Source organism: Acomys russatus, chromosome 20, assembly GCF_903995435.1.
Source record: "Acomys russatus chromosome 20, mAcoRus1.1, whole genome shotgun sequence".
Lineage (NCBI taxonomy): Eukaryota > Metazoa > Chordata > Mammalia > Rodentia > Muridae > Acomys > Acomys russatus.
The window spans coordinates 43,689,756-43,709,989 of NC_067156.1; positions in this window are offsets into that span (position 1 = coordinate 43,689,756).

Consider the following 20,234-nt stretch of genomic DNA (forward strand, 5'->3'; position numbering starts at 1 on the left):
TCCAGTTTTTTGTGTAGGTTCTGGGGATTGAACTCAGGTCCTCGTGCGAGCCATATCCTTAGTCCACTCCTGCGGTTCCGCCCCGCCGCGCCCCCCCCCCCCCCCCCCCCGCCTTTGAAGAGTTCCTTTTTCTCATTATACATTTTATTCTTTCAACCATTGGTTTCATAGTTTTAGTAGTTCTGTTAGATTGAGTATTTGGCGTGGTTCTCTTTATGTTATATAGGTACATTTGTTGATTTCCTAGGAGTAGATGGATCACCTCTTGGGGTTCTAGGGTTGTGGCCACCTTTTCGCAAGAGTGGCTGTTTTGTTAGCAATCCTAGGGTTTTGATGGTATTAGACTTGCCTGCACCATACTACAGAACAAGCCTTAGCTGGGGGCCAGGGAAGGGAGGGGAGGTTCTTCGTGCCATTTTAATTTGTCATCTAGACCTCTATAGAGACCTATGTGCATTTTTATTAAAGGTGTGATGTGCCTAACAACTTAATGCACCATCCTCATATTTAAATAGTTACTTGATGCCGAGCGTGGTGGCGCACACCTTTAATCCCAACACTCTGGAGGCGGGGGCAGGTGGATCGCTGTGAGTTTGAGGCCAGTCTGGTCTAGAAAGCAAATCCAGGATAGCCAAGGCTACACAGAGAGACCCTGTCTTGAACACCCCCCCCCCGCAAAAAAGTTACTTGAATATCTCTTTTCCTGGCCAACATGCATTTTTAAGCGAGAAGGGATCTCCCCCTACACCTCTCTCATGAGGTAGCTTGTGCTTCAGACGGCTCTGTGTGGAGGAGTGTCTCTGGTCCAGTGTGGGAGTCCTTGAAGCAAGGGTTTGATATTTTATGGCAAAACCTAGAATTCTGACACGGGTGCTGTCCTGCTGACGGAAACAGTGGGTACCCACGGAGCTATGATTTAGAATTCTGCTTCTTCTGTTTGGCAGCCTTTTGAAAGGAACAGTCAGCTAAATTGATGGTGGAAGGGGGAACTTGTTAGATAAAATAGCCCAATGTAGTGAAAGCATATTTCATATTGTTGGGAGATCAGAGCTTCACTTTAATACAGCAAATTCACAGGGCATGGCTCTGCGAGTGGAAGCCGCTTGGCTGGGCCGTCTTGGAGGGTCAGGCTGAGGGCAGGGAACAGTACATAGAGGAGGCATCATTGCCAGTTTGCCCTGGAGATCTGCGCCAGCCCAGGGTGTGAAATCGCTCGCTTCCTACCTCCTGCTCACTTCCACAATAATGCTTTCTCTCTCACAACAGCTCAGTTAAGTCCCGTCCTTGGCTGACATTTCACCAGGGACAAAGTATACCTCTCAATTTCAGGGGACAGCCTGCCCAGTAGCTTAATGGCTTTATAACAATAAAACACAGATTTGCCCAGATTTATATGCGAGTGCTTCCTCCACAGTCTACAGTCTTGGTTTCCCTGCCAGCACCCTGTTCTGTTCTGCTTGCTTTTTTAGTCGCCCTGTTTCTGTGGGTCACCGTGGGAGCCACATGTTGGATCTTAAAGATTCCTCATATGTATGCCACTGCAAAATCATTTCTTTTTCTGCCTCTCTTTTCTGATGTGTGGTGGGTCGCCTGTGCCCCCTCTCTACCTCCCCAGTTTAACTGGTTTGGTTTGGTCTGAGGAATACATGGGCATTTTAGCTTGGCCAAATCCCATGTCGTCCCGGGACCCAAGTCTGGCCACAAGTGTTAAACACGGCATGCGCTGTATGCACCAGGGGGGCAGCTGCCTCGCTGTGTTGGCTTTTGAACTTTGTGGCTGGCAATGATCTCCAGCTAACTGTTCATTTATCCAGTTCCCAAAGGGAGTGCCAGCTCTGAGGTTCCCTCCAGCTAAGCCAGGGTGCCTCCTTTCTCACACTGCTTGTACCAACCCTGGGTGTGCCAGGTGTTTGGACTTAGAACAGCCATTCGCACGTTCTGGTCTAGTGCCTGAGGCCATGGCCCCCCCCCCCCCCCCTTGGCTGCCAGTTGCCCATTTCCTTGTTCTAGAAGCTGAGATTTCCTGTGAGCCGTTTTCCTGAATGACAAGTCAGACCGATTCTCCTTACATTTTTGTCCTGTGGGGGGGGAATTAAGAGACTTGACCTTAGGGATGGGGGTGGAGTGACTGACAGAAGTCCACACTTCAGACCGCTCATTCTTTCTCACAAAAGAAACAGTGGCCTGGCCTCTGTTCTGAGAGGCTGCCATGGAGTGACAGGAAAAGTACCAGTGCCTGTTCCAGAAAGGGCTGCTGTGACATCAGAGTGTCCTGAAAGAAGCCTAAAGCAGACTTGGGTCCGTGTCTCACAGCTAGGGGGCGCACTTGGAGCACAGGGTCCTGAGACATGGTTCATACATGGGGTGGGGGTGGCAGAGGAAAGACCGGGAGGGACAGGCTCCTCCATGGAATGTTCACGCCACATACCACCTGACCTAAACACTGCCCATGCCTCCTCATTTACTTTGTAGGGAGGGTACTGAGTGGGTCCAGTAGGGGCCATGTATCCGCTTATTGTCCTCTCAGTACTCACAGAGGGCTTGGCTTAGCTTGGCTTCAGGACTACCTGAGAGCTGGTTCTTTCTGACTGGCCAAATCTATCCTTGACAGCTCTGCCTCTCCTGCTGTCCCCGGCAGTGGGCAGCGGGCAGCAGACAGTTTAGGCAGTTAAGAGTTAGCACCACCCTTAGTAAGTGGAGATTGGAATCACTCCACGTGTCACCTGACCTCCCAACAGCAGTCGCGTCCAAACTTCATCAAACCAGTGGCAAGTACGGCAGATACTGCACAATTTAGGGGTGATTTGAAGAGAGCCCCGGCAGATGGGCTGCAGAGCGGGAGAGGGGTTCTATTCTCAGCCTGAGCTCTTACTCGGGTCTGTCTTTGAAAAGATTTGATTTTTCTGTTTGTTTTGTTTTGTTTTTGTTTTTGTTTTTAACGAGCCAAGAATGTTATTCATTCCCTGCACTTGGAGTGCTCCTCGATGACATCGTTGGCTTGAGAGTCTTTGCCGTAGTCCTTAGCCACTACACAACTGCACCCAACCACTCTCTGTGGCTTCCCCTCTGGAAGGATTTTACAGAGGCCTAACCAACCATTCCCCCAGTTTCTTGTCGTCATCAACCTCAATCAGGTTGAGCTGGTGCTCAGCATATGGAGCCTCCACCAGCTTGACGTACACAGGCTCATCGATTGCAGTTGGATGCCAGCACACAAAGGTGGGCCTGGCGCCTGAAACACAAAATTCAAAGTGAAATCACAACTTAAATCTGTCTCTGGGCTGAGCATCCTCACTGGCTGGGGTAGTAAAGCCAACTAGTTAGTGCAGCCCCAACTGCTTACAGCTGGTAACCACTGGAGCTTATTCTTAATTTACCTGTAGAGCACTGGCCTGCCTCCAGTTACGGGACCCCTCAGATACCATATCTTAGGGAAAGCTATGACCACTTTCTTGTAATGTTACACATCAAAAGGTTCCAATGTAAATGTTCATGCACGGCAGCATCGTACAGCAAGCATTTTACGAGATTCACAGTAGGATCTGTGTGATGCCGCCTGGATTCAAGTCCCAGCTTAACCGCAAGGAACTCAAATGTTAAAACTACCTGACTTTGCCTCACCCAGAAGGCTAAAATTTTATGTGTAAGACTTTGCCTGTACAGATGTGTGGGTGCCACGTGTGTTTGGTGCCTGTGGGGGTTAGAAGAGCCCCAGGGGAAGGTTGTGAGCCCCCATATGGGTGCTAGGAACCAAGCCTGGGTGCGTTTAACCTCTCAACCGCGTCTCCCTGGAGATGTGGACCACAGCCCCCGTGGACTGACCTTTGCCAAGCTGGCTGCGGCTGCGTTGCAGGACACAAAGCCTTTGTTCAGTGAAGCTATTAAGTCATCTGTTAAGGTGTCCTCTGGGAGGGGGGCACCATTCATAAGCTATGCAGATTGTTGGTGCGCAGAGGGAGCAGTTGAAAGTAATTGGCCTGAGGGAAGCAGTGTATTGACAGTATTTGTGAATTGTTGACGGTGACCCAGAGTGTGTGCCAGTACCTCCCAGTTACCCACGTAGGGTGGGGGACAGACTGGAAATGGGGATTATTGGAACTGGTGATTCAGCTGTGAGGTAATAGAGGTAAAAAGGATCTTAACAACCAGATTGACCTTTGTTTAGGACTTGCCAAGTGCAGTCATGGTTATGTTCCAAATGTGTACTTTCCCAGACGAGCTTCCATAGACGGCTCAAACAGAAAAACACTGATGACCTCTGACCTCGCTCTTTGAACGGAAACCCAACAGCCCCCACCCCCCATAAGAAAAGCAGTTACTGACAGCAGTATGTGTTAGTCAGGAGCATGGCATGGTCCTGGAAAACCATACATTCTTAGATCTCTGCTTTGTTAGGTGTAAATTTAGATTAAAAGTCCAGTCCGGTGTTGGTGGGAGAATTAAGTTAGATGTGTGAAAAGGTTATGACAATACAGTAGGTTGTAAGCATATACGGATTTAAAACTGAGCTTAAAATTAATTGACCAAGAGAGCTGGGGTAAGGATAAGGAGACTTGGTACAGGGTGGTGGGGCTTCTGCAAGTTGTAAGTGCGCGTGGTGTTGCTCAGGGTCAACACGTCTTCTTCAATTAATCAGTGGTTCAGCAAGGTGTTGAGAATACCAGAAGCACCACAGTTTCCGCTTCATTAGTAAATAATTCAGCGAGCTTTTCCAGTCATTTACAAACAGCCATGCGCAGCCGGAGATGCCTGAGTGCAGGACCCAGAAAAATAGCCCCTCTTCCGGACTCTTGACCTGCAGAGAACTCCAGCTCTGGGCGAGAGCTGCCACCCAGGCTGCAGGGGGCGCTGACCTGGAGACAGATGGACTTTGGGAAGGACTTGTCAAGTACTGTTTGCAAGAGGATGGTTCTCACTTTGAGCTTAGGACTGTCATGGTCACACAGCCCAGCCTGAGCCTGTTTCTCTGCACTCCCCAGGAGGTCCTAGGGATGACAGATAAAGCAGCAAACCTAGGGCAGCTGTTCTCAACCCTTTGGGAGTCCTTTCACAGGGGTCACCTAAGACCATTAGAAAACACAGAGAGTTACATTATGATTCGTAAAAGTAGCAAAATTACAGTTATGAAGTAGCAATGAAAGTTATTTTGTAGTTAGGGTCACCACAACAAGAGGAACTGTATGAAAGGGTCAAAGCAGTAGGAAGGCTGAGAACCACTGTTCCAGGGCCAAGGTCAGACCCTAGGGCCTTGAAAGTGGAGCCTGCAGAAGTTCAGCCTAGCATGGGATGAACGGTTCCTGTTTGTTTATTTATTTATTTATTTATTTATTTAGTATAGAGTTCTCTGCCTGCATATGCACGCACAGGCCAGAAGAGGGCGTCAGATCCCAGTATAGGTGGTTGTGAGCCACCCTATGGTTGCTGGGAATTGAACTCAGGACCTCTGGAAGAGCAGATAGTGCTCTTAACCACCAAGCCATCTCTCCAAACCCCAGGATGGAAGGTTCTTTGGGGCATGGCTCCTACTGCTCAGCAGATGACATGTGGACTGGAGTGTGGAGTTGCTGTACAGCTTGGAGTTTGGGAACCTAAAGGTTGGGCTTTGTGTTGCCTTCAAAAAGAGACCCTGATGAACACCCCTGGCACCCAACACTCAGGTGGGAGACTACTAGAACAGCAGCAGAGCGGTCCCTGCTTCTCCCCTGCATGGTTGCATCTTCCAGGAGGGCCAGTGACTGTCCCCCTTTGAAGCTTTGGGAGGTACAAATGTCAGTGCCTCATGGAGAGCCACCTCCCACTCTGTTCTTAATTATTCAGAGCATCCTCAGAAAACACTTCAGAAAACACTTCCTTTGTTTCAAAGTACCCTGGGGGAACTTGAGTGGCCCTGTTGGAATCCTTTGCTCTTCTGGTAGAAAGGATGCATCTGCAACAGTGGTATTCTTGCCATTGTTTAAAACCGAAGATGACAGTGGCCCTGGAGGTACCTGTGTGCTTAAGCCTCAGGCAGGAAATGGAGAATTCTGGAACGTGTGTGGCAGTCATTTCTGAATTTCCCACTGAGACCCTAAGCACTAAGAGTCTTTTCTGTTCCTGCCAGTTGGCCAACCTCTGAGCACTTGACACTAGGAGTGCGTGCGCGCCTGCGCACTACTGAGCCTGAGCTCTCCTTCCTGCCGGACACACTCGCTTCCACCCTGAACAAAGCTGGATACCTCTCTGCTTGATCCACAGAAGTGAGCTGACGGCTGTGCTCCTGTCCTTGATGAAAGCTGTAGTTTTATGTCAGACTGTCACTTAAACAGATAATGTAAGCCTTTAGCTAGGGGACAGGATTGATGTGTGTGTGCATGTGCCAACAGACAGCCTCAGGCATGTTGGAGCCACAGCTGCCCCTTGGAGGGCTCTACTGTGCTCCTCACCCAGGCTGCTGAGAATTGACAAGGTATCTTTGGCAACTGTTTTCCAAAAAAAAAAAAAAAAAACAAAAACAAAAACAAAAAAACCCAATATGTGTTGGGAAACACTGAATTATGAAATAAAGGAAGGAGAGCCTTTTGTCATCTTTGGCACTTGGATCGCAATATACAGTAACGGGATCCGCCTCTGAAGCCTACTGCAGGCCTCCTGCTCCTAAGCAGTTTGTTTTTGCATGTGTGTTCCCACAGACCCTGTAGGAAAGGTCTGGCCTGGCTGAGGGACTGGTTGATTCTGGTGGGGAGCAAGCTAATGCCATTGCTGTTGGGGGAAGTGAGGGAGGCCATGGCCTTGCAGGAGATTGCTGTTAGGAGTTGTGGAGATGGGAGAGGCAGGCGATGAACTCATGTGCTGTTTGCTGACTTTTATCACACACACACAGCAGATTGTCCCTGTCTGGACAAGCTACCAGGGGGCCAGGAGACAGATGGTTCTCAGCTCTTGGTGCCCAGTGTGGGAAGCCTGGGTGGCCTTGCTTCGTCCTGCAGCCAGCCTGGTGCATGCACTTTTCCTCCTGGACTGGCGCTCATGTGGCCCCGATGGAGCAGTCTTTGGGCGTGAGATGGGAGCTGGGCTTCACTTTGAGATTGGCCTACCCTGTGATTCTCTCACTGTTCTGCATCTTCACCAGCCTTACTTGTGCTTTCGAGTGTCAGAGTCCATATATACATAGAGTGCAGCTAAGGTATTTCTCAGTCAGAGGAGCCTGAGTGTCCTAGGCTTAATTTATTTCTTTTAGGGTTTTTTTGTTTGTTTTGTTTTTGTTTTTGTTTTTTACTCAAGGCCTCACTTTGTAGCCTTGGCTGTCCTGGGACTCACGGTGTAGACCAGACTGTCCTGGAACTCACAGAGATCTTGCTGCCTCTGACTCCTGTGTGCTGGGACTAAAGTCGTGAGCCACCACGCACGCCTGGCTTCTCGGGATCTATTCATTTGGGCCACTGAGGGCTCCCCAATTCACAAAAGTCTTTATTGGGGTGGTAGAGGTTTCTGCAATGTCCAGTGGCCCCCCACTGGGATGGGACGGATCCCAGGGAACACTTTTCGATGTGCCCTGTCTGCTGTTGGATGGGGTGAGGCAGACAGGGCTGCTGAATGTCCTGAAGGATGTGGGCGAGCCACAGCTGGGGACAGACTTGAGTACAATCCCTGCCCCTCCCTGCGTCCATACTGCAGCGCTCAGTATTGAGTGCAGATCAGTGGAGGGCTTTCTCTACCCGGGTAGCCGCAGCCCACCACCTCTGGCCTGTGCTGCTGTGCGACTGTGCTGCCTGCCCAATGAAGGCAGTGCCAGGGCTTCTGGGGCCTGGTATGGTCTAGTTTTGGAGAAGAAGGGATGTCCTGACTCACTACAACTCTGCCGAGCAGTGGTGGCCTCATCAGATCAGAATCCTCTAATTCGAAGACAACACGGCTTTGGCTTTTTAGCCAGATGCTCTGGGGCCTGCTGGTCTTCTGCCCATGACCAGAAAAACTAAGCATTATGCTTGGGAGCAAACTTGGGCCTCTTCTCTGACATCCATGTATCCATGTGCTGAACTTCCACTCGGCTGACACCAAAATATTTTACCTTGATGTACATAATGCGTTTGCAAAAGACCCAGCTTTGGACCTATGGCTCATGGTTCACTTCATCATTGGTTCTTTACCTCTCCAGTGGGAATAGCCTATTTCCCTTTGAGGGTCTATGCCTCACCCCCCACCCACCCCGACCCGTGTCACAAGCCTCCTGCACACCAGTGAGAGGCCAAGAGGATTATGCTGCCAGTGCCAGAATATTGCCTGCCTTTGTGCCAGTTTTAATCTTTTCAGTTTTATATGTTTGAGTTTTTTGAGACAGGATTTCTCTGCATAGCCCTGGCTTTTCTGGAACTCATTTTACAGACCAGGCTGGCTTTGAAATCACAGAGATCTGCCCGTCTCTGCCTCCCAAGTCCTGGGATTACAGGTGTGAGCCCCCACCATTTGGCTTGCTAGTTTTGTCATTTAGTTGTTGCCTGCAGGACTGAGTCATGGGCCATCACACACTGCAGTTGTACCAGATAACAGAGCCTCGAACTGCCTTCCACAGAGTCTGTCCACCTGTCTGTCTGGACTTTCTGGGCCTCTAGCTGCTGAATGAACAGTGTGCCTAACCTTGTGGGATCTTGTGGTCCAAGCTGGGCTACACAGCTTTCTCAACAACCAGAGGCATTTGACACAGTGAGCCTTGCCATTGCTAGTCAGGGGCCAGTGAGAAGGAAGGTCAGTGTTGGAAAAAGCCCAGTGACATTTTATATATCAGCAAAGTTAATTGGCAGGTGCCACAAAGCTTGTTGTGCCTTCCACTTAAAGGGTATGAGAGAAATTTGTTACACTGTAAAAATAGTGCGCCTGGCCCATTCTTGGTGTTGTCTGTGACACTGGTGACTCGGGTCCTGCAGAGTCACCCTCGTGGAAGCCTCGGATTATAAACTGAAAAGCAACACACAAACACACACACACAATCATCTGAACACAACAGCCTTTGAGTTCCATCAGAGTAAACACTGCCTGGCAGTGGTGTGCAGCTGGGATGGTCACAGCTGTCTCGTTCCTTGAGCTGTGCCTGGGGACAGCTCTGTGGTTATTTTTGAACAGGGCAGACACACTGCTGGGCTGTCCTACCAAGTACACTTAATTACCCTTTGTACTGAACAGAATCACTCCCAAGAGCCAGGGAGCCAGTGGACTCTACCCAGAGACTGTTAAGGACTTAACATTCCAATGCTGATATGTGGCAGCTGGGCCCTTTGCTGTGAAATCTAGCCCAGATGTCTGCTCTCTCCGAAGCTGCAGAGCAGTGGAATGGGGCCAGGTTGCTAAGGCCAGGGCTACCGATCTCTCTCTATGTCATGTCCCTGATGCAGCTCCATGGCGGGAAGATAGACACTGTGCTGGTGCAGAAGGCGTGTTAGCTCCTTCGATGGTTCTCCACCGCAGTCACTGCCAGAAGGCTGGAGTGTGACGCTGGATCCCACGGACAACAAAGTAAGCACAAAGGGTGACCTGGGTGCCGGAGAGGTGGTCTGGCATGAGCCCCCTTTCCATGCAGTGCTTCACAAAACACAAAACTGCAAAGTCAGTGACAGCCCAGCGCCACCAGGCAGTGGGGTAAGGTTGGGCTGCGTTGCTTGCTCGCTGGGTAGTTGCATGTAACGTGTACACAGGCTAGGGGGTGAGCCACTTGGAATTCCTCTTTATGGGGCCTTTCGCTCTACAAGGGCACGCTGTACAGTTGATGGAGATGGGACCTGGAGGACAGCAGATGGTCACATCTTGTGTCACTAGTGAGGACTGGCTGGGTCCATAGGCAACGCCAGAGAATATGCAGTTCACGTTGCTAGCCTGGTAGTCACAGTCACCAAGACAATTTAAGGCCACAGGGCAAAAATGGGACATGAAGATAGTGGAATGAAGGCTGAACAGAGCAGTAAAATAGATGTAAGCTGAGGGGATTCAACGTCTTAGATCATATATTTTGTTTTGTTTTGTTTTGTTTTTTGAAACAGGGTCTCACTATGTAGCCCCTACTATCCTGGAAGGCACACTGTAGACCAGGCTGGCCTTGAACTCACAGAGATCTGCCTGCCTCTTCCTCCTGAGTGCTGGGATTAAAGGGGTACACCACTACACTGGGCTGTTAGATTGAATTATCTATCTATCTATCTATCTATCTATCTATCTATCTATCTATCATCTATCCATCTATCTATCTAATGTAAGAATGACCCATTACACCTGACTGGCTTTTAAATTATATTTTTATTTATTTACTTGTTTGTTTGTTTGTTTTGCAGGTTTTCTCTGTGTAGCCCTGGCTGTCCTGGAACTCACTCTGTAGACCAGGCTGGCTTTGAACTCATAGAGATCTGCCTCTCTCTGCCTCTGGAATGCTGGGATTAAAGGTGTGCGCCACCACTGCTTGGCATTTTTTCTTTTTTTTTTTTTTGAAGTATCTACCAGTATATTGTCTACAGGAGACTTGGAAGGAAGTATGTTTAGTATTGAGTAAAATATTTCAAAATATCAAAATGGACAAGAAGGTTATTAATATATTTTGGTAAGAGGGACACTATATTGAGATGTAATGATTAACATTAATATAAGGTTAAATACATAAAGCAGCTACTAGCAAATCAAAGGAGAAATGGAATCAGAAATTTATTTCCTTCTCAGAACCTGGTCAACCTCAAAGGTACAACCTACACGCTGTAGTTTGTACATACATGTCCCACTTGTTTGGTGTATGCATGTGTACATGTATACATACATGTACCACTTGTTTGGTGTATGCATGTGTACACAAGTGCATATGTAGTATAGATGTAGGTATAATTGAAATAAGCAACCGTGTGTTAACCCAGAAAAATGTTATGGTTTTAGCTGGACAGTGGTGGCACACACCTTTAATTCCAGCACTCCAGAGATGGAGGGAGAGGCAGGCAGATCTTTGTTTTTGAGGCCAACCCAGTCTACAAAGCGAGTTCTAGGACAGCCAGGGCTATACATAGAAACCCTGTCTTGACAAACAGACAAACAATTAAATAAAAATAAATAAATTTTATGGTTTTAAAGAATATAGGTCACAGTTGGTTATAATAAGGTAACTGAAACAAAATAACTCTACCTTTCTATCCCCTAGTACTGATAGAAGCTAAAATCTCACTATTAAAGGGCTCCTGGTTAAAGAAGGAAACAAAACATTCTAAAGTACGTATAACCAAAATTGAAAAAAATTAAAAATTATAGTAGTAAGATCATTTTTTAAAAAAGATTTATTTATTATTTATACGGTATTCTGCCCACATGTGTGCCCACTCGCCACAGGAAGGCACAGGATCTCATTACAGATGGTCGTGAGCTACCATGTGGTTGCTGGGAATTGAACTCAGGACCTTTGGAAGAGCCGATGGTGTGCTTAACCTCTGAGCCATCTCTCCAGCCCAGTAAGATCATTCTTGGGGGGAAAAAAAAAGATTGAACTTGGAAGAAAACTTGTAAGTCTATGCCTTTTGTCCTAAAATTCAACCAAAAGAAGGCCAAACCAAATAAGAATTAAAACAAGAAGGGAGGAATTAAAGGGTAATATAGGAATAGTGTGAGAGGGAAGCCAGGTGTAGTGGCACACGCCTTTAATCACAGCACTCGGGAGGCAGAGGCAGGCGGATCGCTGTGAGTTTGAGGCCAGTCTGGTCTACAAGGTAAGTCCAGGATAGCTATACAGAGAAGCCCTGTTACATAAAACAAAACAAACAAACAAACAAAAATAGTGTGAGAGGGCAAAAGATAGTGGGAGGAAGAGAAAATTAAGTTCTAAGCCAGGTGCTGGCGTCAGAGACAGGTGGATCTCTGAGTTCAAGGCCAACCTGGCCAGCAAAAGTGAGTTCCAGGACAGGCAGGGCTACACAGAGAAAGCCTGTCTCCAAAACCAAACACAACCAAAGCCAAAGTTTCTCGCAAAAGATTACTGAAATTCATACGGCCAAACAAAAGAATACCAAAAGGCAGAACTGAGGGGCCCACCAAACAACCATGGGAAAGTAGATGCAGACGGAGATGAACAGCAGCCATCAGGTGCAGCACAGACAGGGTGATGTGGGCGTCGCCATGGGGAGGGGCCAGAGCGGTGATGCTAACTGCTGTACAGGGGGAGGGGCCAGAGTGGTGATGCTAACTACTGTACAGGGGGAGGGGCAGTAGTGGAGATGGCAAATGCCCTTAACACAGAGAGAGATTTAATAAGTGAACAGCAGGCAGGGTAGTACCAGTCTCCTCACAAGATAGAGAGCAGTGGAGACAGACAAGGGGCATTTCTCCAATAGTGTATGGGAATGGTGGTGTTAGTGTGTGAACTTTTGGGTTTTAACAGAGCTAGATCTTTAAAAATCCCATTATAATGTACCCAGCAGTGGAAAAATCGTGCCCATCACCATGTCTTATAGAATGGGTTAAACAGAATTATACGTATTTCTCAATGTTTTTATATCTAATCATTTTGATAGCTTCAAAATATTAGAAACGGAAATTTTCAGCGAGATTAAATGGGACTGGAGCAACAATAGTGGAGAAACTGGGCGCATTCCATCTCAGAGACCAGCAGTCATTTTGCTGCCACAGAAAGGTCGGGGTAGGACGCACCATGGTGCTAAGATGGGTGGGCACAGGGGAGGTGGGAGAACAAACATAAGATTCAGCAGAGTCGCAGCAAAAGGAGTGTTCCCTGCGAGCACTCACGGACGAGGAAGCAGGCCGACAAGTCAGGACTGGAGTTGTATGCAGCTTCCATTGCAGAGCACAAAGAGCTGAGCAAATGGGACACGGAATGACTAGAAGTTGTCAAGAGGTTGATTGTCATGGAATTTATGTGTCAATTCACTGGAATTTAGTAATCTTTAATTTCAGCAAGACTGCCCTAGGAGCTGAAATCTCTATTCAAAAGTAACTAGCCTGACAATAAATAAGCCAGTTTTGGGGGCAGGGTGGACTTGAAAGGTGATAGGTAGTGGGATGGTACATGAGAAAGGTGGGATCAGACAGACTACGCACCCCCCCCCCCAAGGCAGGTGGAAGTCACGTGGGTGGAAGACCTGGTTGACAGGCCAGGGGATGAGCCAGGGAGAGACCATTTACTGGAAGGTGAGGAAGACTGACCTCCTGTAAGGAGACTGCACTGAGCCCTTAGAGCACAGACAGATGGACTCCGGGGCTTTTAAAGACGGAAGAGTGGAGAACAAGTCCATAAAGCTGGAGAAGAAAGCCTAGGAAAATAATATTTTTACATTTGGAATGAGACAGCACTTTTAAAATAAGACTACTCGTAGTTAAAGAAAACACAACGAGATTTGACTGTGAAAATTGAAGATTTCTGTTCCACGTGTCAACGTTAAGAGGGAGAGTAAATCGGACAGCACATCACAGGCACTGGGGACTGTAGAGGAGAAAGGCTGGAAGAAGCAATAGAGAAATGTAAAATTGACCCTAAACAAGAAGACAGGCTTATAAAATTGGTTACAATGAACACAGAGGACACAAGTGAGAGTGCTGTGGCTGGAGAGATGGCTCAGTAGTTAAGAGCACTGGCTACTCTTCCAGAGGACTCTAGTTGGATTCCTGTACTACATGGTGGCTCACAAGTGGTTGTAACTCCATTTCCAGAGGATACGATGCCCTCTCCTGGCCGCTGCAGGCATTGCACTCATATACACAGACGACATTCAGGCAAACCTGCTCACAAGCAATTCTTAAAAACTACAATGCTAAAACACAGTGAACTGAAAAAGCAACCACTGCTGTGGGATAAACATAAAAACATCGCGCATGTCCCATGTCAGGACCCACCAATGGATGCAAATCCAGGAAAGTCCTTCCTGTGAAGACATTGTGTGCCCCATGTGTGCTACCACTCGGTTACACTAAGGGAACACAAAGTAAGATGGGACCCAAGGCAGTTCCTAGGAGCTAATGTACACGCAGGAACACAGACACACACAGTAAATGGGAAAATAGCTATGCTTTTAATGTAAGTCAAACTGCAGAACCCAAAACACTACAGAGATAAACATTGAATGAGTTTATATCACACTGTGGAGCTTCTTGGGGGAAGATGAGAAGAGCTTGGGATGGAGGTGGGGGATGGGAAGAGATTAAAGCTAGCTGCTTGGGACATCATAGCTCCCTGGATAAGAGCCTAGGCCGCTGACTACCTGGCTTTGGGACCCTGATGTGGCTCTTATCATTTCTGCTAAGTAATCTCTCCCAAGATGGACCCAGTCCGAGTCTCTTCTGGCCTATGGAGCTCCTCCCACAGGAGGCAGGACCTATGATTAATTTGACCTAGTGGATGAATAGGATGCAGAGGAAGGCTTCCCCTCTTACCTGGGGGAGTTGGACAAAGGAAGACTTAAAGCTGGAGTGCTGCATAGAGCGACAAGCCACGTGGAGGAGCGCCTGCACCACCTGACCATGTCAGACCACCGGAAGGGGCTCTGTGTATGGAATTGCATGGCCAGGGCCAAGCCAACACGTGCTGGAAAGAGATTTTTGTAGGGCTGGAGAGATGGCTCAGCAGTTAAGAGCATTGGCTGCTCTTCCAGAGGTCCTGAGTTCAATTCCCAGCAACCACATGGTGGCTCACAACATCTATAACGAAGATATTTTCCCTTTTGCTGGGTGCATGGTTAACAGGAAGTGCCTGGCACTCCATGTGCATTTGTGGAAGGAAGGAGAGCCAGGACCTGTGCAGACTAACAGCGATCCTGTGACTCAGAACTTGCAGGTAGCTGCAGGTGCATATGGAGGTTCCGTGTCTGTGTCTCTCTGCCGGTGCCTAGCCATATGCATTGCTTCCGGTGTTCATGGGTAAACACTGTAACATTCTTTATAACAATCTGGTAACAGAATGCTCTCAGATTCCAAGCACAAACTGACTGATATCCTAGGACTAAGACCCTGAACAAACCCAAGGTAAACTGTGAAGGCAGCACCCAGGTGCACGGCATTTGTGGACAGGAGGTGGAATGGGATGCCTATGCCTTCCCTAGCCCAACACCTCGACACCCTACCAGAGTATGTGGGGGACGAAAGAGAGTGTCTCATGTACCTAAATGTCTGACTGATTTACTCTTTTGTGCTTGATACTCAAAAAGAAGACAAAATCTTTTCTAGAGAAGATGCCTCTACCTTTTCCTACCTGTCCTACAAAAAGATTGTCTTGGCTGCAAGATGGTTTAGTGTAGAGGCTTCTGCTACCTACTTGAGTTTGATCCCAGAGACCTGACCCACGTGGCAGAAGGAGAAGATTGCACATACATGTATTCACACACAAAAATAGGTAAATATGTAGAGGAATGTTAATTCACAAGATGACAAGAGATGACATCCAATAATCTTCTGGGTCTATGAGAGCTGGCTGGAATACAAACATGCCTTTAATCCAAGAGACAGGCAATCAGAGCTGAGTTCAAGGCCAGCCTTGTATAGAGAAAATATCAAGTAAAGAAAAGCTTAGGTGTGATGGTGCATGCCTTTAATCCCAAATGAAGGTAAAGTTAGTTTGTAGAGGGAAGCACCCATGTTTGAAAGTGATGTCTGGCTGAATAGCAGAAAAGGTAGCGAATCAGAGAGAGGAAAAGAAAGGAGAGAGAGAGAGAGAGAGAGAGAGAGAGAGAGAGAGAGAGAGAGAGAGAGAGAAGCAGCGCTCAGGTGAAGATAGAATGAGCTAGAAAATTATAAGAAGCCAGAAGACTAGAGCAGATTGCTAAATTAGTTTGAGGCCAAGCAGAGAAATTCTGGGGCAAGAGAGAAACCAGATTAAATAAAGCAGCTGGGAAAAGAGTTTGAGCCAGAACAGCTGAGTTGAACCAGCTAGACCAATAAGAACAAGAAAAGGTGAGCTCATTAAGCAGTAATTCTCAGTGGCTGAAAGCATTCTAGGCCTAGGTTAGATGGGGCAGAGGCTAGAGCTTCCAGGATGAGGCCTAGACCAGCAGAAGGAGGCAGTAAGCCTCCCAGACAACAACTGAGCCAGGAGAATAAAAGCTACTTTTTCAAATGGTGCTCAACACGGTTAGTAAGAAAACCCGCCATGGTTGAAGAAAGCCTACAAATGTTGCAAAAACAGAGAGCATCTGACAGAAAGCCAGAGAGGAGAAAGTCACCTGGGATCATCTCCAGAGGAAGATGCAGTTCTTTGAGTTCAGCTGGATGCCCAGAAAGAATTGGGAGACCTCGGAGCAAGGAATGACCAAGGAGCCTCTCAGACAGTGAATCACAGTAAGCCACCCCAAAGACAATTTAAATAACATAGACAGACTTTTCCTGCATTAAAAGTTGGAAACAACCGGGTGGTAGTGGCGCACACCTTTAACCCCAGCACTCGGGAGGCAGAGGCAGATAGATCTATGAGTTCGAGGCCAGCCTAGTTTACAAAGTTAGTCCAGGACAGCCAAGGAAGGCTACACAGAGAAACCCTGTCTGGGTGGGGGTGGGGTGGGGAGAAAAGGAAACTCCATTTCTGATCCATAGAGAACTTGAGCCAGGTTTGGTGGCGTATGCCTTTAATCCTAGGACTTAAGAGGCAGAGGCAGGAGGATCTCTGTGAGTTCTAGGCTAGCCTGGTCTATAAAGTGAGTCCAGGACAGCCGGGACTACAAGAGAAACCCTGTCTCAGGGCAGGGGGGTGGGGGTGCGGGCCGGAGGCGGGCAAGAAATGTTACTTGAAAAAGCCATTGTAGTACTCATTGCAATTATGACCGCTGGAGTAAACTCCTCTCTATTGTCAATTGCAATCTTCATATTTTTCCATTCAGAAAAGGTTGAAATAATAGCTATACAAGAAAAATTAGCTATGATAATACAAAGGCCTGAGAGATAAGAGACAGAGGAGCTAAGAGAACAGAAAATGCTTTAATTATGAACGTTTGGTACCTAATAATACTGATGATCAAGGTAGATAGCCCATTGATAACGGGTAAGAGCTTGGCTCTCTGGGATGAAGGCCAGCTCACTGCCAGGGAGCTGGGGCTATTGAGACTGCCTAATGTCTAATTTTGTGTGGATTCATAAAGATCTAACTATACCTTGAGGAACAGAACCGGGGAATAAGATTAGCTAAAAGACACTGGATTGTAAACTGGGTATGGTGGTGCACACCTTTAATCCTAGCACTCCGGAAGAGGCAGGAGGATTTCAAGTGTAGACCAACTTCTCTCCCCATCTCTTTCTTTGGCTCCTTCACGCTCCAAGTGACTTTCACTGGAAATGAAATGGCCGTGCCTATCGCTCAGATGAAAGTGGTAATCTGTGGCAGTGTCCCAGGAAGTGGGACAAGGGGATCAGACCAAGTAAAGACAAAATAAGCTCCAAACCATTCCTTTTAGCTTCTATCTGGCCTAGGCCGTAGAATTCATGTGCTTGCTCTGCAACCTCTGTTCCTTCCTCAGATGAGGACACTTGGAAACACAGGGCACACACACAGGGCAGGCAAGAGCACACTGGGCTTGTTCGCTGAGTGGACTTCCTGGCATCAGTGTAACGCACGTTTGTTTCTCCGTGACAACCTCGAGATAAATAGCTAGGAAGGGAACTTTGCCAGTTGGCTCGCTGGGATCCTTTGCTCTGCTTAGACAGGAATCATGGGTAGGCAAATCTTACTGTTCATCTCTGATAGCTTCTGTTTGCCTCGATGTTTGGCAGCAGAGTGCGATGGCAGCAGGCAGGTGGGAGCGGCAGCAGGTGACACCTCTAGCGTTAGGGTACTCCTGTAGACTGTGAGCATCTCATCCTCAGTCCTACAATGTTGCTGTTGCTATGTGTGCGCAGGTAACTGGGATTCATCATGCCCTGACTCTAGCTGGCAATGAAGCCTCCAGGCAGGCCCAAGGATCAGGCTTCTTGGTCCTAGAGACGTAGCAGCTTTCTGGAACTCAGGGTGACTAGAGCTTGTGGTTTCTTCTCTGATTCGTTACCACCTTGTATCCTTCACTATCTTGCTCTCTGACCTCTCTTCCCATCTTTCACTGTCTTCCTTCCCTGTTCAGCTGCTGCTGCGGCTTCAGCTGTCAATCAGCCGGCGGCCTTGCTGCTTTCACAGCTCAACGCATTGACCGCTCAGCTGTTGCATCCCCTGCTGCTCTGCTGCCTCTTTGTTACCAGCTCACCCTGCGCCACTAAAAGTAGACAAGACAAGATCACATGAGAGGAGCCGTTTATTAGACTTCATGTTGCTGGCTTGAGGGAGGGAGCACAGGACTGTCGCCCAGATGACTGACTTATATGAGCTCTGGCTGCCTTATATAGCCTGAGACAGGATGCTTGGGCCCACTCACAGTCAGGGAGATTCGTGTGTTTGGACCAGCCACAGCCTTATCTTTTAGTACCAATCACAGCAGTCCCACTGTTAGGTCACCAAGGGAAATGATGTCCTATGGCCCAAATGGTTGTAGGGTCATCTAGGCAGAGGCTGTGATAGCAAAAAGTCTGGTACAGGCCTGGATAAGGCTGTTCCTTTAAGGGAGAGCAAGTAGCTGTGGTATTCATGTAATTGCTCAAGGTGTCTGTGGAGTGTTCAAGATAGCTAAAATGGTATAATGTTAGTTTGACTCGATATTGGATGGGCAATCCTTTTACTCAGGGTGGCCAGGGAGAGTCCAACAGCTGCCAATTACGGGAGTCATGTTGCCCCATATCACACAGTTTTTACTTATTCAGGAAACCAACAGAAGAAGGAAAATTTGCAGCAAGAATTTAAAGAACTTACCAAGGACATGAATAGTGATTAAAAACAAACAAACAAACAAACAAACAAACTTCAACAGTACTAAACACCTTCAAAGAACTAAGGAAGAGGCGGGTCCCCTTCATCGTTCTTGAGATCACAGCATGGAATGTGGAGGAGCAAGCGTGGCATATGCCACTGAGCCACCTTTAATCTCTGTCTCCTCCTGTCCCTTCCTCTGCTTCGTTCTTTTTGTTTGTTTGTTTGTTTTTTTGAGACAGGGTTTCTCTGTGTAGAGTTGGCTGTCCTAGACTCCCTTTGTAGGCCAGGCTGGCCTCGAACTCACAACGATCCACCTGCTTCTGCCTCCCTGAGTGCTGGGATTAAAGGCGTGCGCCACCATGCCCGGCTTCTCTGCTTCATTCTTGATAGTTCAGGAAGGCTAGTAGGCTGCTACTCCCCATGTGGTGGCTGTGCACCAACTAGAAAGCAGCCCTCTTTCCCCAGGTATACCCTTGTCTACAGATTCTGCTTTGCACAGCTTCAGGCTTAAGTGACTAAGAGGGGATGCAGTACTTTTCAGGGGTTCAAGAATCTGAGACGGGTGCTGTTGTTGATGGGACCTCTCACTAGGACAGTGGTCCTCAACCTGTGGGTCATGACCCATTTGGGGGTGTCGAGTGACCCTCTCACAAGGGTCGCCTAAGACCACTGGAAATTGTGGATATTCACGTTATGATTCTTAACAGTAACAAACATACATTTACAAATGGGCAACAGAAATAATTTTATGGTTGGGGGTCACCACAAGATGAAGAAGTGTATGAAAGGGTCGAAGCATTAGGAGAGTTGAGCACCGGTGTCCTAGGAGGTGTAGGCACTGATGCTATTCTTGGCTGTCAGAGGTAGCCCTCTCATCCCACCCCCCCATCCCCCCACCCCCCCCCCGGACATGCAGCCTTCCAATGGGGCCTCGGTTTTCCATCCTGGAGGTGGGTTCTGATTTGTAGGAAAGAGGCATGGTATGAGTGTAGTGCCAGTGTGCTGCCCTCCCCAGTGCAGATGCCTTGGGGAGGCTCTTGGAACCGCCCTAATTTTAATAGTATTTTCATCTCTTGACTCAAGGCAGCAGGTTCTCCGGAGACCCTTAGAAGTCATCACTTCTTTAATTCACAGAGGAGGCAGGGAAAGGATGGGATAAACTTTTCTTGAAGGTTGTGCCATTCACTTGAGAGGTGTCACGGGTTCCTCCGTCAGCTCAGGGCCCAAGGCTGGACAGACATCGTTTATCAAGTATATTGCAGTGCAGCAATGCACAGGCTACCAAGCTGGACTCTGCTGTGGAAATTGAAATGTGTGGCAGCTGCGTGCAGCCAGCGGTGTCCAGCATTTTAAAAAGGTCAATTAAGAAACGGTTGATGGTGGTGCAGCTAATGACAGCCCAGAGCGGTGAGCAGGGCCGTGTAAACAGTAGGGCTGAGACCTATATTACTGGAATTGAAGTGTCCAAGTGAAGCGTGGT